The 17,499-nt window shown below is 42.5% G+C and overlaps 1 long non-coding RNA gene across 4 annotated transcripts in view; it reads right to left on the bottom strand.

Annotated features, from left to right (window-relative positions):
* Positions 1-17,499, bottom strand: part of LOC310833512 — a 115,676-nt gene that overhangs the window by 67,723 nt on the left and 30,454 nt on the right. The gene's annotated exons all lie outside the window — the stretch shown is intronic.

Below are 17,499 nucleotides of genomic sequence, written 5' to 3'. Positions count from 1 at the left end.
AAAATATATGGGAGGATATGGGTTGGCCTTTCCTCCCGACCCTTTGATGAGGGTGCTCATCATGCTTCTCTACTTTCTCATCCACATAATATATTTTGAGCACATGGCTTCCACCCAGGAATCCTGGGAACTGCTGTTTGTTAGCTCTGTGAGAGATAACCCACAGTCCCCAAGATCCTTTGTGGTAAGGCTACATGTTTGCGGGGAAGCTACATGTGTGGATGTGGCCAACAGCAGAAGTGGGGAACCTGTGGCCCTCCAGGTGTTGTTGGATTCAAACTTCCATCAGCCCCAGCCAGCATAGCTAATGCTCATTGTCTGGGAGCTGTAGTTCAACAGCATCCAGAGGGCCACAGGTTCCCCATGATGTAGAAGCAGGCTATCAGGCCTTGTACCAGGGTGCAGTCTATCAGCTATAGATATAGCATCAAATACAGTAGTCGTACCTTGGATCCCAAATGCCTTGCAACTCAAACGTTTTGGTTCCCAAATGCCACAAACCCAGAAGTGAGTGTTCCAGTTTGCAAACGTTCTTTGGAACCCAAACATCCAATGCGGCTTACGCAGCTTCCGATTGCGTGCAGAAAGCTCCTGCAGCCAATCAGAAGCCACGCCTTAGTTGTCGAACATTTTTGGAAGTCAAACAGACTTCCAGAAACAATTCCGTTCGACAACCAAGATATGACTGTAACCATATTCTGGTTGCTCAACAATAGGCCTCAAACATACTTAGAATCAAGTGACCAGCCCTGTATAACAGTTTGGAGTGCAATACCCACACAAATATTTCCTCAACACCTATTTTCGACTCCAGTATCTCAATGGTGATAGAAGAAGAGAAGAAGGAGAGTTTGGATTTGATATCCCACTTTATCACTACCCGAAGGAGTCTCAAAGTGGCTAACATTCTCCTTTCCCTTCCTCCCCCACAACAAACACTCTGTGAAGTGAGTGGGGCTGAGAGACTTCAAGGAAGTGTGACTAGCCCAAGGTCACCCAGCAGCTGCATGTGGAGGAGCGGAGACGCAAACCCGGTTCCCCAAATTATGAGACTACCTCTCTTAACCACTACACCACACTGACTCTCTGGTAAAGGAAAGAGTGCAGGTAAAACATCCAAACAGTCTACAAGGTTTCATATACACTACTGCATACAATAGCTTGTGGTTTCTGATCCCTGAAAAGGGCAAACAAGTATGTAATGCCAAAGCATGGCACTGAGATAAGAATATCAGCATGTAACTCTCCCTGAATGTGGAAAATTCAGCCACCTGGATTCATTATTTTTAGCCTATTGTGATTTTCTTTGAACAACCTACAGGAGACAAGTAGTAAAAAAAGGCCCTCCCTATTTATATTTGAACTTGCCCACAATAGGCATCCATTCTGACTGGTCCTCAGGGATTGTGCATTATAATGCCCTGGCCTGGCCTACAGGAACCTGCAGACTCCAGGGAGTCTTAGGACCGGCTGTGAGGCTCTCTGAACAGCAACAGGCAGAATTTCAGGAGAGTGTGAATGAGTTTGTTCCAAAGCAGCCGGTCAAGTACACAAGCCCAAATGGGCAGCTGCACAGACACTGCCAAACCACATCTCCCGGCAACATACTGTATTATGTGGACCACACTAATTCATTGGTTCACTGATCTTCTATCTATCTTTCACCCCACAGGTCCATTGAATCTTTTGGAAGGCAACTCAAATGTTATAGGGAAGTAATGAAATCCCCAAGCTTCACCCTCTGATTGCCCCCAATTTTAGCCACATCCTATTGCCCTGTAGTTCAGGAATGCATTCCAGGAAAGTAAAAGCACTTCAGTGGGACATGAGAGAGTGTGGCCTGAGGAGAAAGGGGTGTAGGCCAGGGAGGAAGTAAGGCTGGGTGGAGACAGTACTGAGTGCCAGACAGAGGGACCTGAAGACTACTTTTGACTCCCAAGCCAGAGATGCCCCAGCCTCATGGGTGTAGCCAGAGGGGGCAGGAAGAGGCAGCTACCCACCCCTGAATCAATAAAAATCAATAAAAATACATAGGTAACTGAGGTTCTGCAAACCCTAACAAAAATCCAGCCTTCACTTAGAGTAGCTCCTAAGGGCTCAGCTGGGGAATCTAGCTGACTCATGCGAATGCATGTACTCTACTACTGAACTCTTGTGTGTCTCATCCTGCTGTTTTGTTTTGTTTTTTGAAAAGGAAGGATTATTCCATCTTAGTATCAGCATAATAGGGGATAAACAAAGACAAAGTTTTGCACAAATTTTGCCTATACTAGATTTGCAAAGGTAGAAATAATTGCTATGATTTAAATAGACATACAAGGTATCTTACCATACTTGGGAAGACTGACCTGCTCAGTCAACTTTACAGGGTCCCTACTCTTTATGATTCTTTATGACCTTTAAACTGGATGTGAAACGGACCACCCTTTATATAGAGGAGTCCTTCAAATATAGAATTACCCATTGACAGAACTTTTGGATAGAGGACTATCCTCTGTAAGATGTGGCACATGCATTTTACATCATTGGGGTAAGGAGAAGCAGAATCAAATACCGTACATATGTTCCCTCTTTAGGCACAGAATGTGAAAGAAGTCCAGAAGGATTCCAGCTCCCCAAAGGACATGTGGGATGTATGGCTATGGGCTTCACTGACTAGTATAACTCTAGAAATGTCTTCTTTCCCTTGATGTTCAGAGCAGTCCTCTGCTTAGCTGACATCAACTCAACTCTTTGCCTCCATGGTTAAGTTCTCTGCCCAAGCCTATACGTGGATAGGAGCAGCAGACCACCCAACTGAATAGACACAGATGAGCAGGAGATGATTCAGCTGAAAAGCATATCCTGCCAACGCCCAGGCACATTTCTCTACAGAGCAGAATATGATGTCCAAATTCTCCAATGGCAGGGCTGTGGAGGGGGAAATGCTACCACTGGGGAGAAGTGGGTATCTGTACACAGATATAGAAAAGCAGAGATGGGAAGCCCAACTGGGGTTGATGAGAACTGAAGAACCTCTGGAGGGCCACAGATGCCCTATCCCTGTGTTAAAGTTATGACAGCTTTGAAACAGTTTTCTACAGACAACTCTAGGTTCCTGTTGGTTTTTGGTACCAGGACAGGATAAAACCAAATATGGTTTTTCAAAGCAATGTGGTTACTTTGATATTAGATCAGAATACGAATCCTAAATCCAAGGAATAAGTTCAACTAAGGTTAATTTACCCATAAACAGCACCCTTGCCCACTCTGTCAGCTATGCAGACATACACCAGGGTTAATTTATGCAAACAGTACAAACAATTTGGATTAGGTAATGATGTAATGAATAGTAGTTAAAAGATTCAATAGACAATATTCTTCTACCAAACCTAAGGAATGGAGCAACGCTTACCTTTTGCCTTGAGGGTGGGTAAAAACTTATCTTTGAACCGTTATTATTATTGCTCATTAAATTTATATACTGTTCTTCACCTGAAGATCACAGTTCTGTTAAACTACCAAACTATACCAATAGATATCTTAATCTTAACACTGTGAGCTCATCCAAACTTCATTTTGTGCTGTGTTTCTGTGTACAGATCCATGCTTTAAAGCGCCATGTCCAAGCACTTAATGTTATTTTTACCCTGGTGCTTTCCCTGCAAACCCACTCTTTACTACTGAATCAGAGCAAACAGCAATCCACAGAAAACTCGAATTGCCATTTGTTCCAATTCAGCATTAAAGAGCAGGTTTTCCTAGGGAAAGCAATGGAGCAAAAAAAAAAAAAAAAAAAAGCATGTGGACACAGAGCTTTAAAGCATGGCCAAAAGGTAAGTATGAATAAGCCCTGCATTGTTCTCATTTTTGTCCTGCCTCATTCCATTTCCTTCTTACTTACTCCTTTATTACACCTAACTGTGTGAAGATACATCTGAATATCGCAACTTTTGTGCCAGGCATCCCCTTTTGTTCCATAAATAATTCACAACTCTTCCAGATATAAATACAATCAGTGCAGGGTTGGTTTATTCAGAACCCAAACCTCATAACATTCTCTGAGTTTACATAAGATTTTGGAAGTCTCAGACAAACACAGGAAGAGCTACACAAACATTATAGTGAAAGGCACAAGGGAAGACATGGGGTGGTATTAACTATGTCACAGACTGCAAAGGCTGAAAAGAAATGCTGTTATGTTTCCAAGCCTGCTTATTACAGGGCATGTACACTGCAACTATCTATGGAAACTGTAGTGGCTTCTCCCTTAGTGCTGTGATGGTGGTAAACCCAATCCTGCAACAGTCAGCTTATCACTGTAGTACAAAGGAAAACTGGGAAGAGCCTTGCTGCATTAGGAAAAAGCATATAAAAAGTTAAAAGGTATATATGTGTGTGTGTGGTGGTATGGTTGGAATAGCAATGAATATTATGAGTGACAAAAGGTAGCTTCGTGGAAGCTAATTTGCTAAGTGTGCACACAGGAAAAATGGGGTCTGAATGTCGTTTATGATATAAGATCCCTGAGTAGAGAACCCAGGGGGGGAAATCGTCTGACATGGCGTAAGGCAGCTTCCTCTCAATCTCAATCTCTCTCTCACGCATGCACAAACATACATATATATTCTGTATCTAACTATATTGTGTATCTGTATAGGTCTACAGCTTGCACCGGCATAAAAAAGGAGGGAGGACTGTGATTCATATTCAGTGATGTCACAGACACTGTCCAATTGGTACCAATTTGAAGAGTTAGAAAAATGCTGGTTGCACCTCAAAAGGTGCCTCCTGGGGCAATATAGATAGAAGCTTGGGAAAACAGGCTTGGAACTGAAAGCCATGCAACAGGAAAAATAATTATAAAGTATATGCAGCAAGAGAACAAACATCTGCAGAAGTCCACCCTGGCAAAATCACTCTACATTCTTTCTGCCAAGGTATGGAAGGAAGCAGAAGGGGAAACTGAGGCATACACACACAACCAGACAAAATAACGTTTCATCTTGAGAATCTATACAAAAGTAAACCAAACTTTTTCCACATATGCAATTAGGTTGCTTATGATGACATTTTAAAGAAATGAATCACGTAATGTGGTGAGCATCATTAGTGTTTTTCAAGCATGCAAAGTTTGCAAAAATCTTTGCCTTGTCTCCTTGTCTTGTGACCTCTCCTCACCCTTTTTTCTTTTCTTTTTTTGCTGCCAAGTAATCACCGCTCCCCAAAGGCAAACATGCTCCTATTACTATACATATATTATAATATTTTTAATTATATTATTTTGAGTCAGGTAGCTGATCATTCTCAAGTGTGTAAGCATCACAATCTAAGCATTGATGCTTTAGTACTCTGGACATTTTACAGGCTGTTTTAATGCAAGTCATCCTAAGAAATGTTGCTGCCCCAAGTGGCTACACTGTACATTCCAATAACTCAGCCATACCCCAAAGCTGTGGCAGGGTGTTAGTTGCACAACACTTACGCTACATTCACATAACAATTTATTCCATTTTCACGATACTTAATTTCCACATTATATTTGAGCTTTCACATGAAGTCAAAGCCACATCCAGAACTATGGTGGAACATAGCACAGGTTTAGCATTCATATCCATATCATTTGCAAACAGATTTTTTCTGGAAGCAAATAACATGAAGAGGATTGCTAAACTTGCACTATATTCCACTATAGTTCTAGAAGCAGCTTTTATGTTGTGTGAAAGCTCAAATATAATGTGTAATCTAACATTTTGAGGAAATGGAATAAACTGCCATATGAATGCAGCTCTAGAGTTCAACAACCTGTACTTGAAAACCCAAATATTATATAAGTGCCAGTGTTGATGCCCCTCCAGTTCACATAGCTGAAAGGAATCTCAACAATCTGCCCAGCCCATTGGGTTGTCTTCTAGTTGCTACCTTATATATTTTTTTCTGAAAGGCATCCTGTGTTCTTAACAGCTGCATGACTTCAGGAACATCAACTGGTAGATTTACCTACTTACCATAAGTTCCTCTATCAGCTGGGGAAAGCTTCACCTGCTTGCTCCTCAGCTGTTAAATGCACAAGAGTCCCAAGGAAAAGAAAACTGGCAGTCTTAAATGGCTTTGCACAAATAGCACATGAGTATCAGTGGACAAATTGTCCGTTCTTGCCTTACTTCCCACATTCCTAGCTGTGTGCTGAACCACAGATCTGAGAACACAGCATAGAACATCAACACAGAAAGTTGACATTTGGATTAGAACAGTGGTGGCACCAGAAAAAAAGATATGGCAGGAGGTGCACAGAGGATAATAAAGTACACTGGTACCTCGGGTTAAGTACTTAATTCGTTCCGGAGGTCCGTTCTTAACCTGAAACTGTTCTTAACCTGAAGCACCACTTCAGCTAATGGGGCCTCCTACTGCCACCATGCACGATTTCTGTTCTCATCCTGAAGCAAAGTACTTAACCCGAGGTACTATTTCTGGGTTAGTGGAGTCTGTAACCTGAAGCCTATGTAACCCGAGGTACCACTGTATACTACTGGGGCAGAACCTGCGCTTTGTCTGATATTATGAGATTTCTGAAAGAGAAACAGCAGTAGATGGCTCAGCTGACACACACACCAGTGCATTGTAGGAACACAAATAGCGGTTGCAAGGTGTCACAGGCAAGCCCATCCTTATCACACACCCGAAAGCATGGAGCTTTTTCCAGCTGTGTGTGTTGCCGGGGGGGGGGGGGGCGGTCAAGAGACCTGGAGGTAGCCTTAGGCACTGCACCTAAATGAATGACTTGCTCCCTTAAGTTGAAACCCTGAGCATTAATGAAGGGAAAGCTTGCAGCCTTCTCCTATAATGAATTACTACCTTCCATTGTAAGGTTCTTGAATTGAGCCCCAAGGAGATGCAGTGAACTTTGCACAAAACAAGGGTGCTTGAATGATGAGGGCAGAGGCAGGAGGGGTGTGGAGGTCCCTTGCTCCTTTTTTTGTCCAATATAAAGAAAAAGAAAGTGACCGTCCTGTCGCTTTTTTTGAAAGATCTGAAGACCTGGAAAGGAAAATCCAGGTTTTTCTAAGTGCCCATTCTAATGAGCTCAGCTGCAGTATTATACCACCACTGGGGTTACTGTTGTCTTTATGCTAATTCCATAAGACACTCGCAAGTTAAAAGCAGACTAAAGCTTCCATTGCAGCTTCCACAGGGGGAAAAACTGAAAAGCATCCAGTAGCAACTGGAAACAGGCTCCTACAAACAAAATAGCCTAAACTAGCATATGACATTTAACTACTTCAACTCTTTAATAACAAGTCAGTCACCAAAATGTCCCCTGTCACTCCCCATCCTTTGTCTGAAAAAGGACACCCACCTTTCAACCTCTTTAGATGAAACCAATGAGATGAAAAGGTAGCAGTTAAAGAGTCCTTTAACTTTTCCCCATCTCTCTGTCTTAAACCACAGAAATGAATTTTGAAAAAGGCCCACTCCTTTTTCCTCTAAGTAAGAAAGGAAGATGCCCTGCCCATGCTTTGGCAAATTGCAAAGCACTTTTTAAAAGCCAAGAAAGAGCAGCATTTTTACATACTTCCTTTCAATCTACGGTTCATCACTGCCTAGTGGTATTGATGGTATTGTTTTATGATTCGTCTATGTTGTTTAACAGTGGGGATCCTATGAAGTTATTGTTGTCCTCTGACATCGCAACAAGGTTTACAATAGGTGAGACAGCTTTTCTGGTAAAAGATGAAGGATGCAATCCTGATAAGCAGAGATGTGAAACTACCCAAACATATGAAAGTATATTAGGCAGAGGGCCTTCTTGGTAGTGGCGCCTGCCCTGTGGAATGCCCTTCCAGCAGATGTAAAGGCAATAAGCAACTATCTTACTTTTAAAAGACATCTGAAGGCAGCCCTGTTTAGGGAGGTTTTTAATGTTTGATGCTGTATTATGTTTTTAATATTCGGTTGGGAGCCACCCAGAGTGGCTGGGGAAACCCAGCCAGATGGGCGGGGTATAAATAAAATTATTATTATTATTATTATTATTATTATTATTATTATTATTATTATTTGCAGTATACTGTCAACTGTCACACCAGGATAGGGTGAGAATATCTTCAGCCAATGAGCATGCCCAAACTCCTATTCAAGAAGCTGTCATAGGTGCATGCACTGTCTTCTGAGCATGTGTAATGGCTGCCTCAAATGTACACACCTCAGCTTAACTGTGAAGTGAATGTGGCTAAAGTTTTCCATTCGGATCAAAGCTGGTTTGAGGGAAAGCACATCAAACAGCAGTATTTCTCAAGAAACTACGGGATAGATAGGGATGGTGGCTAACGTCACATATCCACGACTTCGAAAACCAGTGGTGGCAGTGTGCTGGATACAGAGTAAACAATAATGTGTGCACAGCCTGAGACACATAGCTCACTCAGCAATCTCTAGTACATCTCACAGAGTTGTGAATGGGGTAATGAACAGCCTTGTTGTCCCACTGGAGAAAGGGCAGGTTAAAACTGTCGTTAAATAAAAGATCACACCATGCATTTCTCTGTCCCACAGAAGATTGCAATGTGATGCGGAGATGAGGAGAAGAGATGGCATGATGTCACCCTATGGATTTCAAGTTATGAGATGAGGAGGGGAATCTAGTCATAGGGCCACTGAATTCAGCAATAGCCCTGTGATTCCGGTTAACATGGAATCCAGCGGAGGGCAAACTTCAGCTTTGCAGGACTTAACTCTGTTATTTACTGGAACCCCAAGATCTACAAAGTGGAAAGGCATTTACATAAGTTTTAAAGAATTCTGTACCCAGGAATTTGTTTGAGTACCAATATTGACTGGAACTCCTACACAAAAATCTGCTCCTGGTTACTCCGGGGGGGGGGGGGGAGCATTGTTGCTGAACTGCACACAGAAGACTTGCTAACCTGCATCAGATCAGCAGATCTCAGCCTGCGTTCATCCCACCCCTCATGCAGTCTCACCGAGGAGCACACTGACTGCACAGTGTAAACTGTACATGGGTCTCCCCCCCCCCCCAAAAAAAAATCCCATATTCTCATATACAGTTACAAAAGAATTAGGCTCATTCCTCTGCTTTTTAACCTCCAGCCTCTTCAAGTCATTTACCCATAAATATCTGAAGGAGGAATGCAGTGTTTTAATCCTAATGCCAAAACCAGAGAGAGAAACTTTTACATTGTATTCGTTAACACAGGATGCCGGCTTGACATCATTTCATAGAAGACAATGTTCACGCTCTCCCTGTTGTTATTTAGCATTTGGAAACTGTGCCAAGAAAATTGGTTGAATATGAAACAACTTCAAAGACACAACTCTGTGCCAGCCAGAATACATCAAAGTTTAACAAAGGTGGGGGGGGGGGAGCTAGCAACTTAATTCACCTGATCTTGCTGGAAAGACAAGGGGAACTGTTTTTATCTATTTACCTTCCCAACATTTCCTTCCTCTTCACTATTTAAACTGTTTTCGTATCTTCCACCCCACCTTCCCAAAGCAGAATTGTGGCAACTTTTGACTTTAAGGCATGTGAAAGGAAAAAGCAAAGGAAACCGTTTAAAAAATAAAAATAAAAGGAGGCCTGTGTTGTGTTCAGAAGTGATCAGCCAGTCATATCCTTCTGCCCTTCCCTGAAAAGAATAAAAATCCTACCTTATCATTTCCTTACCAAGATTAACTCCTGCTTCCTGGGGAGTATTTCTGAGGTAAAAAGGGGGGGAGCAAAGGTGATAGAAAAAGGATGGGGAACAAGATTAACTCCTGCTTCCCAGGGTGTAATTCTGAGGTAAAAATGGAAAAGTAGCAAAGAAGTTGGGGGGTGGAGATTAGCTCCTGCTTGCACAGAGAGTATTTCTGAGGTAAAAATGGGAAAGTGGTTTTAAAAAAATGAGGGAGGACAATATTTAATTCCTGCTTTCTGGAGAGTATTTATGAGGTAAAAAGCAAAGGTAGTTAAAAAAAAAAAGAGTAAAGGGGACATGAGGGGAGCTGAACAACCCAAACTGTCAAATTCCATTTTAGAAGAAAGGGGGAAACTGAAAAGTGAACGCGTTAAACATGAGCTGTTTCCTGCACTCAGGAGGAAAGAAAGCATGCTAGTAGCTGTGTGCACAAGGAGATCTGCAGTGGTGTTATCTCTGACCTGCAGCTTAGCCCTTGTTTCTCAGCTGCCAAAAAGCTCCTATTCAATGTTATGCTGAGTTCATCAATGCTCCACGTGTCAGGATCCTAACAGGAAAAAGCAGGACAGGCACTCTCCTCTATTCAACTGCCTGGGGACCCCATGACAACTCAAATCCCCTTATAGACTGTCCATATCAACGTGCGGCAGGTCAGAGCGCATAACCCCTCCAGAACCACAAGCCCAGGCCCACACCCTTCCCCGCTTGTCAGCACTGTCACTTTTAAACTGAACATCGAGCCTTATCACCAAACCTGAAGTAAGTATGACAATTAAGATGGATTGTAAAGCCTGCCGCCCGCTGCACAATTAACAATCACTTGGCAGCACGTCCCACCCAACTGTTGGGTGGTATGGCAAGAACTTTATCCCTGCTTAGGACTACATTAGCATATTTAGTAGGCTGCAAGGCATAATTCCTGAGATATGGACATATATTTTTTTTGTCTTTGCAGAAAATCTGCAATTAAGCTGCAATGTGCAGGCTGCATAAAGCAGGCAGTAAACTTTAAAAACCCAATAAGAGAAGGGGGATGTTTTTTGACTCTCTCTTTTCCTTTCTGGTCTCCTGGAGGCTGTGAGCTTGTGTCTACACTGACTTGAGAGTAAACCCCCTGGGTGTTACCTCTGAGTAAACGGGCATAAGGTCAGACCACATGGCTAGTAGGAGGTAAATTCCAGTGACTTCAGTGGGGCTTTTTTGGAGTAAACATGCTAATAATAATAACAACACTGCATGGGTAAATGTCTTAAATACTTCAGCACGCAATAATTATAGGAAAACAGCAATATCTGAAGGGACCATAACATTTATTGTGCTGTCTAAAAAGTACAATGATGACTGGCTTTTTGAAAGAATGTGCACACGTATTCTTAATGTTTGTCATCTGCTCCTTTTTATTGTTGTCATTGTAGTAAGTGCTCCTCAGATCATAGTCCCGCGAACAGTGAAAATTCATCACACGTATACCTCAAAAAAACTGCACAGCAGTGGGGGGGTTTTCAGGACTCCAAACTTCCTTTACGTTTCTACTAAATCAGCTGCTTGTTAACATAATCTGCACACCAAACAGTGTTTTTATTTGGGGTGGGGTGGGGAAAATACTTGAGATGGAACTGGCTTTCAGGGCCACCACACACACATAAACACACACACAAGTCCTTAGCTTTTTAAAGTGTTGTTTATGGTATCTGTAAAATCTGCTTGGGTGGGGGTGGAAGAAGCAGAGATCTTTTTGCAATCACCAAGACATTGTCCTCTTCAACATCTGTGTTGCTGGTGGAGAGGATATCCTGCCAAATGTAATAAGACAACTGTGTGACCCACCTTGTAAAGAGAGGCACTACTAACTGATTAGTGCCCAGCAGGCGAAGCTGCTGATTCTTTTAGCTCTCAGCCCATCATTTGGGCGGGAGAGAGAGAGAGAAAATCCCTTATGTTAAAAAGAGAGAGAAGGAAACAATAGCCTTTAATGGAAGCGCTTCGTTTTGGTGAGGAAAGGCATATGAGAGTAGCAAATGCAATTTTTGCATACAAAGTCCTTCTTTATAAAACCCAGCCAAGCAATGGATTAAACCACCTGGTGATTTTGGCAGGGGGGAGAAAGAAACAAGCGGAAAAAGCTTCAGACTCGTGACAAGACAAAACAGGTGTACAGGTATAAAACTTTTGCTTTCCAATAATATACAGTCTTGCTTTTCTCTCCTTCTCTCTGCACACCCTGGAATGCTTTGACAGGTGCAGAAGTTCAAGTTACAGGGTGGAAGTAGCAAATAAATACACAGCATTAGTGTCTGACGTGCTTACTGAGCAACCGGGGATGTTAATAACTGGCAAGGTACACTAATCTCTGATTGCAACATTTGGTTTACCTTAATCTGGAGGGACAGCTGTATTAAAGAGGGAATTATACTAATCAGTTCAAGGCCCTTGCATATAAAACTTCCCATTAGGCTTAAAGTACAACAGCTTACGCTCATTCTCTAGGAGCCTTACATCTGGTTCTGAATAAGTCTGCCTCTCATTTGCAAGGTAGAAACTGAAAACAAGAGAGATTGGGAAAGGGGGGAGAGAGAGAAGGAGGCTGACAGTTGCTGGAGGACGGCTGATAGAAGAACAAGCCTATAATTCTTTTTTTTAAAAAAAAAATGTTTTTTAAGGGGAAAAAGGCACAGAAGAACTAGCTGTAAGGCATCTTAATAATAATAAAAAAGGCATGTGTTATCAACCCTGGGCCATTTTTTTCCTGTTACCGGAGGTGACCAACATAAAATAAAATTGATGATGTCAGTCAAAAACAGCTAAGCACAATGCTTGGCTTTGTTATCTTAAGTCAGAAGGTATGATAGGCTGTGCCATATGGCTTTAATCCTCCTATATCTTCTATCACCTAACAGGCAACCTTCATGTAGCATGACCTTATTTGGCAGGTCTCAGGTTAGGGCTGCCCAAAGGGGATTTTCCCTCCCTCTGTTTCTGCTATATCCAAAAAGGTTTATGTTGATTTTTTTATTTTTTATTTTTTTTTAGCCCTGCAAACTATAAATCCGACTGATTACTCTGCACTCTTTTGCTTGACTGAGCCTTTACAATCAGACATCCCCGTTAACAATAAGCTCCTAATGAATCAAACATCTATGGCATTAGTTTCACCTAGCTGCCTCTTTCCCATGCGCTGCAGCTCTTTGTCAGACCTGGCTTGATGAGAAAAGCTAGTGACACTTGGCGCACCTATTGATAAACAAGGCAGTAATGAGGGGGCATAACAAAAATTACCTCCAACAACCTGATTAAAAATGACAGGCAAAGACTACTGCAGAGCTTCACAGTTAAGGTAACTTTTTTTTTTTTTTAACTTGGGGAGGCGGACTGGGAGGTAAACATATAATTAAGTACAACTAAAGTGACAGTGTTGCTCCCATCAAACTTTCGCTGGAAATTAAACCATCATTTATGAAGAAAGTGCTCCTTGTTACATCCAATCTATGGGCTTCTTCTGGTATGTGTCTGTGTGCCTTCATAACCAACTGTCTTTTCTCATTCTCCACCACCCAAGCCCCGCAATATACCACAAAGAGGGGAGAGGACAGGTTGCAAACTGAATTCTTTCTCTGAGTTTCAGATGTTAGGTACTCGAATATTATTACGATTATTAAAAACGTGCTTTAAAACACATACATGTATGGATGCAAAGAAGAGAAATGGAATCAATATAGAAAATGCCCATCAGAGAACACAGGAGACTTGTTTTTAGTAGACTGCAAATGTGTTCCTAAAACAAACCCTTGTGGGTGGGGCAGATGGGTTAGAATGACAGCCTGTAGATCTCCAGAAAACTTTCAAACAGGAATGCTCGGTTCCAAATGAGGAATGTGTGGTTTTTGCATTTGTAAATCACATTATTTGGGAGGATTTCAATCACTGCACAGATATACTTGAAAATCAAATGTGGACATGGAGGGTGTGTTTTGGCTATATATGTGTGTATATATATATAAAACAACACGGGTGGCGCTGTGGTCTAAACCACAGAGCCTAGGCCTTCCAGATCAGAAGGCTGTCGGTTCGAATCCCCACGATGGGGTGAGCTCCCATTGTTCGGTCCCAGCCCCTGCCCACCTAGCATTTCAAAAGCACATCAAATGCAAGTAGATAAATAGGTACCACTCCGGCGGGAAGGTAAACGGTGTTTCCGCGGGCTGCTCTGGTTCGCCAGAAGCTGCTTAGTCATGCTGCCCACATGACCCAGCATGTCTGCGGACAAACGCCAGCTCCCTCGGCCTATAGAGCGAGATAAGCGAGCAACCCCTGAGTCGTCTGTGACTAGACCTAATGGTCAGGGGTACCTTTACCTTTACCTATATCAAACAAGGGCTGATGTCGTCCTTCTACTTTGCAGATGGATCCTGTATACAAAGTCATCCTCTCAGTTGAGACCAAGTCCACATTTCCTCTTCTTTTATCCTACAGCTTCCAAAGAAAATGGTGGCAGGAGGAAGGAAGCGAAGATCATGCTTTCCCATCCAAAGGGTTGTAGCCAACTAAGTTCTACCCATTGAAATTCATGGGCCTAAATCATGTCCATTATCTTTCCTGGGTCTGCTCTGAGTAAGGCTAACACTGGATGTATTTCAAAGTTCTCAGATAGGATTGCTTCAGTTTACACCAATTGGGGATCATCTGCTATATGTTCTGTGAAGTAGTTACCTGCTGAGTTATGTGTGGCAAAGGAAGGCGAGGATGAATAATACGTAAGAATAATCACAGCACAGGTGCAAGTATAGTAATAATATAAGCAATAATGCATGATATCCAACATGCTCAGAATCGACGCACTGAAATCAGTAAATTTGTGGGGAGAAAGTCCATTGCTTTCAGTGAGTATACTCTAGGTTTTAGCTGGATTTCACCCTGTAATATATAAATCTATATACCTGTTTGGGTTTTTTGCCCAAACAAAGGTTGCCGTGTCTCGTTTTTTGGAGGTTTTTAGAGCAGCATTGACTACTAAAAACCAAAAAATGATGTCTCTGGCCCTACTTTCACATGTGCACAGGGAAAAAGAGAGGTTGTGTGGCAAAAAATAGATAGCAACATACAAGGGTGGTGCATTTTGATTCCTCAGCATTGTTAATCAGCAACCTCTATACACATTTACTTGGGAGCATACCCGCTTGAAATTCATTACTTCTGAGTAAATACACATAAGACACTTAATAACAGTGCTCTGCAAATTAATAAAGTGGAATATTAATGATCATAAGAGGCATTTATAGACTGAACTCTTTTTAAAGTGCTTTTTAGCATTCCTTTTTAACTTAGCCGCACTAGGCTCTGTTCTCAGTTTTCTGCACTCAAACGCTCACCTTGCTTGGGAAGCAGGGAAGAAACAATTACCTATTAATGGGAAGAGGAGCAAATTAATGTACATTAAAGTGTGAGGAGCTCACATAAATGCAATTTAGCCACAGTAGGTTTAAAACTTTAAGTAATGGGAACTCTTCAGAATTCCGATGCTATGTTTACACACTTGAATTCTCCTAGTGGTTATTAATAGTTCAGCATCTCTCCCTTTTTACCTGCATGAATACAGAATGTCAAAGCTAATTTACTCTTCATCTTAAACATTAGCCAAGAATTGCTAACAGAGGTGCCTTAAAGCCCCAGGTTCATGCTGCATTCCAGCAGTGTAACTGTACCAAATGGCGCTTCTTCTCAGTGTAAAATTGTCAAATTTGGTCATGAAATGCACAATTTGATGATGACATACGAAAAGGAAGTTTGTGTCTCTTTAATGATGGGGAGCCTGTGGCCCCCAGATATTGTTGGGCTCCCACTCCCACCATTCCCAGCCAGCATAGGCAATGCTCAGGGGATGATGGGGGTTGTAGTTAAGCAACATCTGGAGAGTCACAGGTTCCCCATCTCTGCTCAATGATTTGGTCCTCTGATTGCTGGCAGAATATCCAGGAGAAGTCTACTGAGAAGTTTTCTTCTATTCTATTACCTTTTTATTATGGAGCACCATAAAAGCTGGCATTCAGTGATCTGACTAGCGTAGAACAATGCTGGACTTTCCCTGAGAGTTTTTGTAAACCTGATAGACATCTCAATTCTTGCACTCTCAGATACACCTGGGGTTCTGCAGTTCAGTTTGCTAATCCATAAACTGAAAGCCCCCTTCAGGTCCTCAGGAAGACACACATATCAGTGCAATTGGGGGGGGGGCAGGGTAGTGATATCTGTGCACTGCATGGAATTTGGGGGAGAAACAGGCAGGATATGGGTAAGAGGTTACATTCAAAAAAGGAGGGAGATCATGGTTGGCCTCCAGTGGTGAACCTTGGTGTCTCACATTTCAGTGGTGCCATGTGAAATGCCAAAATCCGCTCTTCGCCCCCTCCCCCATGTCTGCCACTCGTCTTCCTTTGGATGTCATATCTGTGGCACCTGCTTTGGCACCCCAGAAGCTCTAGGCCCAGTGTGACTGAACCAGCTGTACTCCCCTAGATCCACCTTTGTGGCCTCCTAGAAAGAAGGAAGAGGGCAGAACTTAATCTTGGAAGCAAGTCCAGCTACAGACAGATACAGACAATTTGAAGGTGGAGCTGCCTAGAAACGATCTTCTGAAACTGGATACTTTTTGTGGAACAAGGTTACATCCCTGAAGCTAAGGCAACAGAAACTGTACCCTCTTTTGTTACAGAAGTGTGGAGTAAACCATTTGGCTCAAACCTGCACACACCCACACCCTTAAAAAGTGCCTTTCATTTGCTCATGCTTCAGCAGTTTTATGGATATACAGTGGTACCTCGGGTTAAGTACTTAATTCATTCCTGAGGTCAGTTCTTAACCTGAAACCTGAAACTGTTCTTAACCTGAAGCACCACTTTAGCTAATGGGGCCTCCTGCTGCCGCCATGCCGCCGGAGCACAATTTCTCTTCTCATCCTGAAGCAAAGTTCTTAACCTGAAGTAATATTTCTGGGTTAGCGGAGGCTGTAACCTGAAGCGTATGTAACCCGAGGTACCACTGTACTTGATTTCACCATTTTACCCACCAAGGATGGGTGGGTAAATGGGCAGCGTGGTGTTAAAAAAACATTTGCATGCGTAAGGTTGTCTGTGTCCCATTTGAGATCATTTTACATTTGGATACAGCAGAGAACTGTTGCTGTCCAGAGAGATGTTTAGTCAGTACCTACACTGAAGGGGAATATGCAATGCAACCAAAAAGAGAGAGTTAGAGTGCGCAAGGCTGGTATGAAAACTGTGAAGGGACAAAAGTCTGTGTAGAATGGCTGAAGTCCTGCTGAAGATGCTGCATGGATAAAGCTTGCATCGCCTAAAATGAAAACTGATCTTCTTACTCAACCAAATTCTGTGCCAGACCAAACATGCCATGTTCACAGATACTAAATGAACATAGTGCTAGATCATGGGTGGCAAACCAACATGTGTATGGCCAAACTGCGGGAGGCAGTGGAAGACAGGAGTGCCTGGCGTGCTCTGGTCCATGGGGTCATGAAGAGTCGGACACGACTAAAAGACTAAACAACAACAACAAACCACAAGTTGCAGATGAAGAGAGAATTTGTGGCATCCCCTATGCAGGACCCAGAAGTTCTAATAGCACCACACTGCAGTCTTCTCAATAGACCAGAAGCAAAACATTGAGAGGAAATCTGCATGTACTATAGTGCACACTTTGTTATATTTGAGATTTGACTAGTGGCACTCTAGACAAAAGGTTGGACTTTACTAGACTAATCCTCTCTTTCATGCACACTAACATGTGTGGAGCATAAATTGAGCATAGC

This window comes from Podarcis gaigeae (genome assembly GCF_964106915.1).
Source record: "Podarcis gaigeae genome assembly, chromosome: 1".
Taxonomy (NCBI): domain Eukaryota; kingdom Metazoa; phylum Chordata; class Lepidosauria; order Squamata; family Lacertidae; genus Podarcis; species Podarcis gaigeae.
Note: the sequence above shows the minus strand (reverse complement) of the source record. Positions and strands in the feature narration are given on the sequence as shown.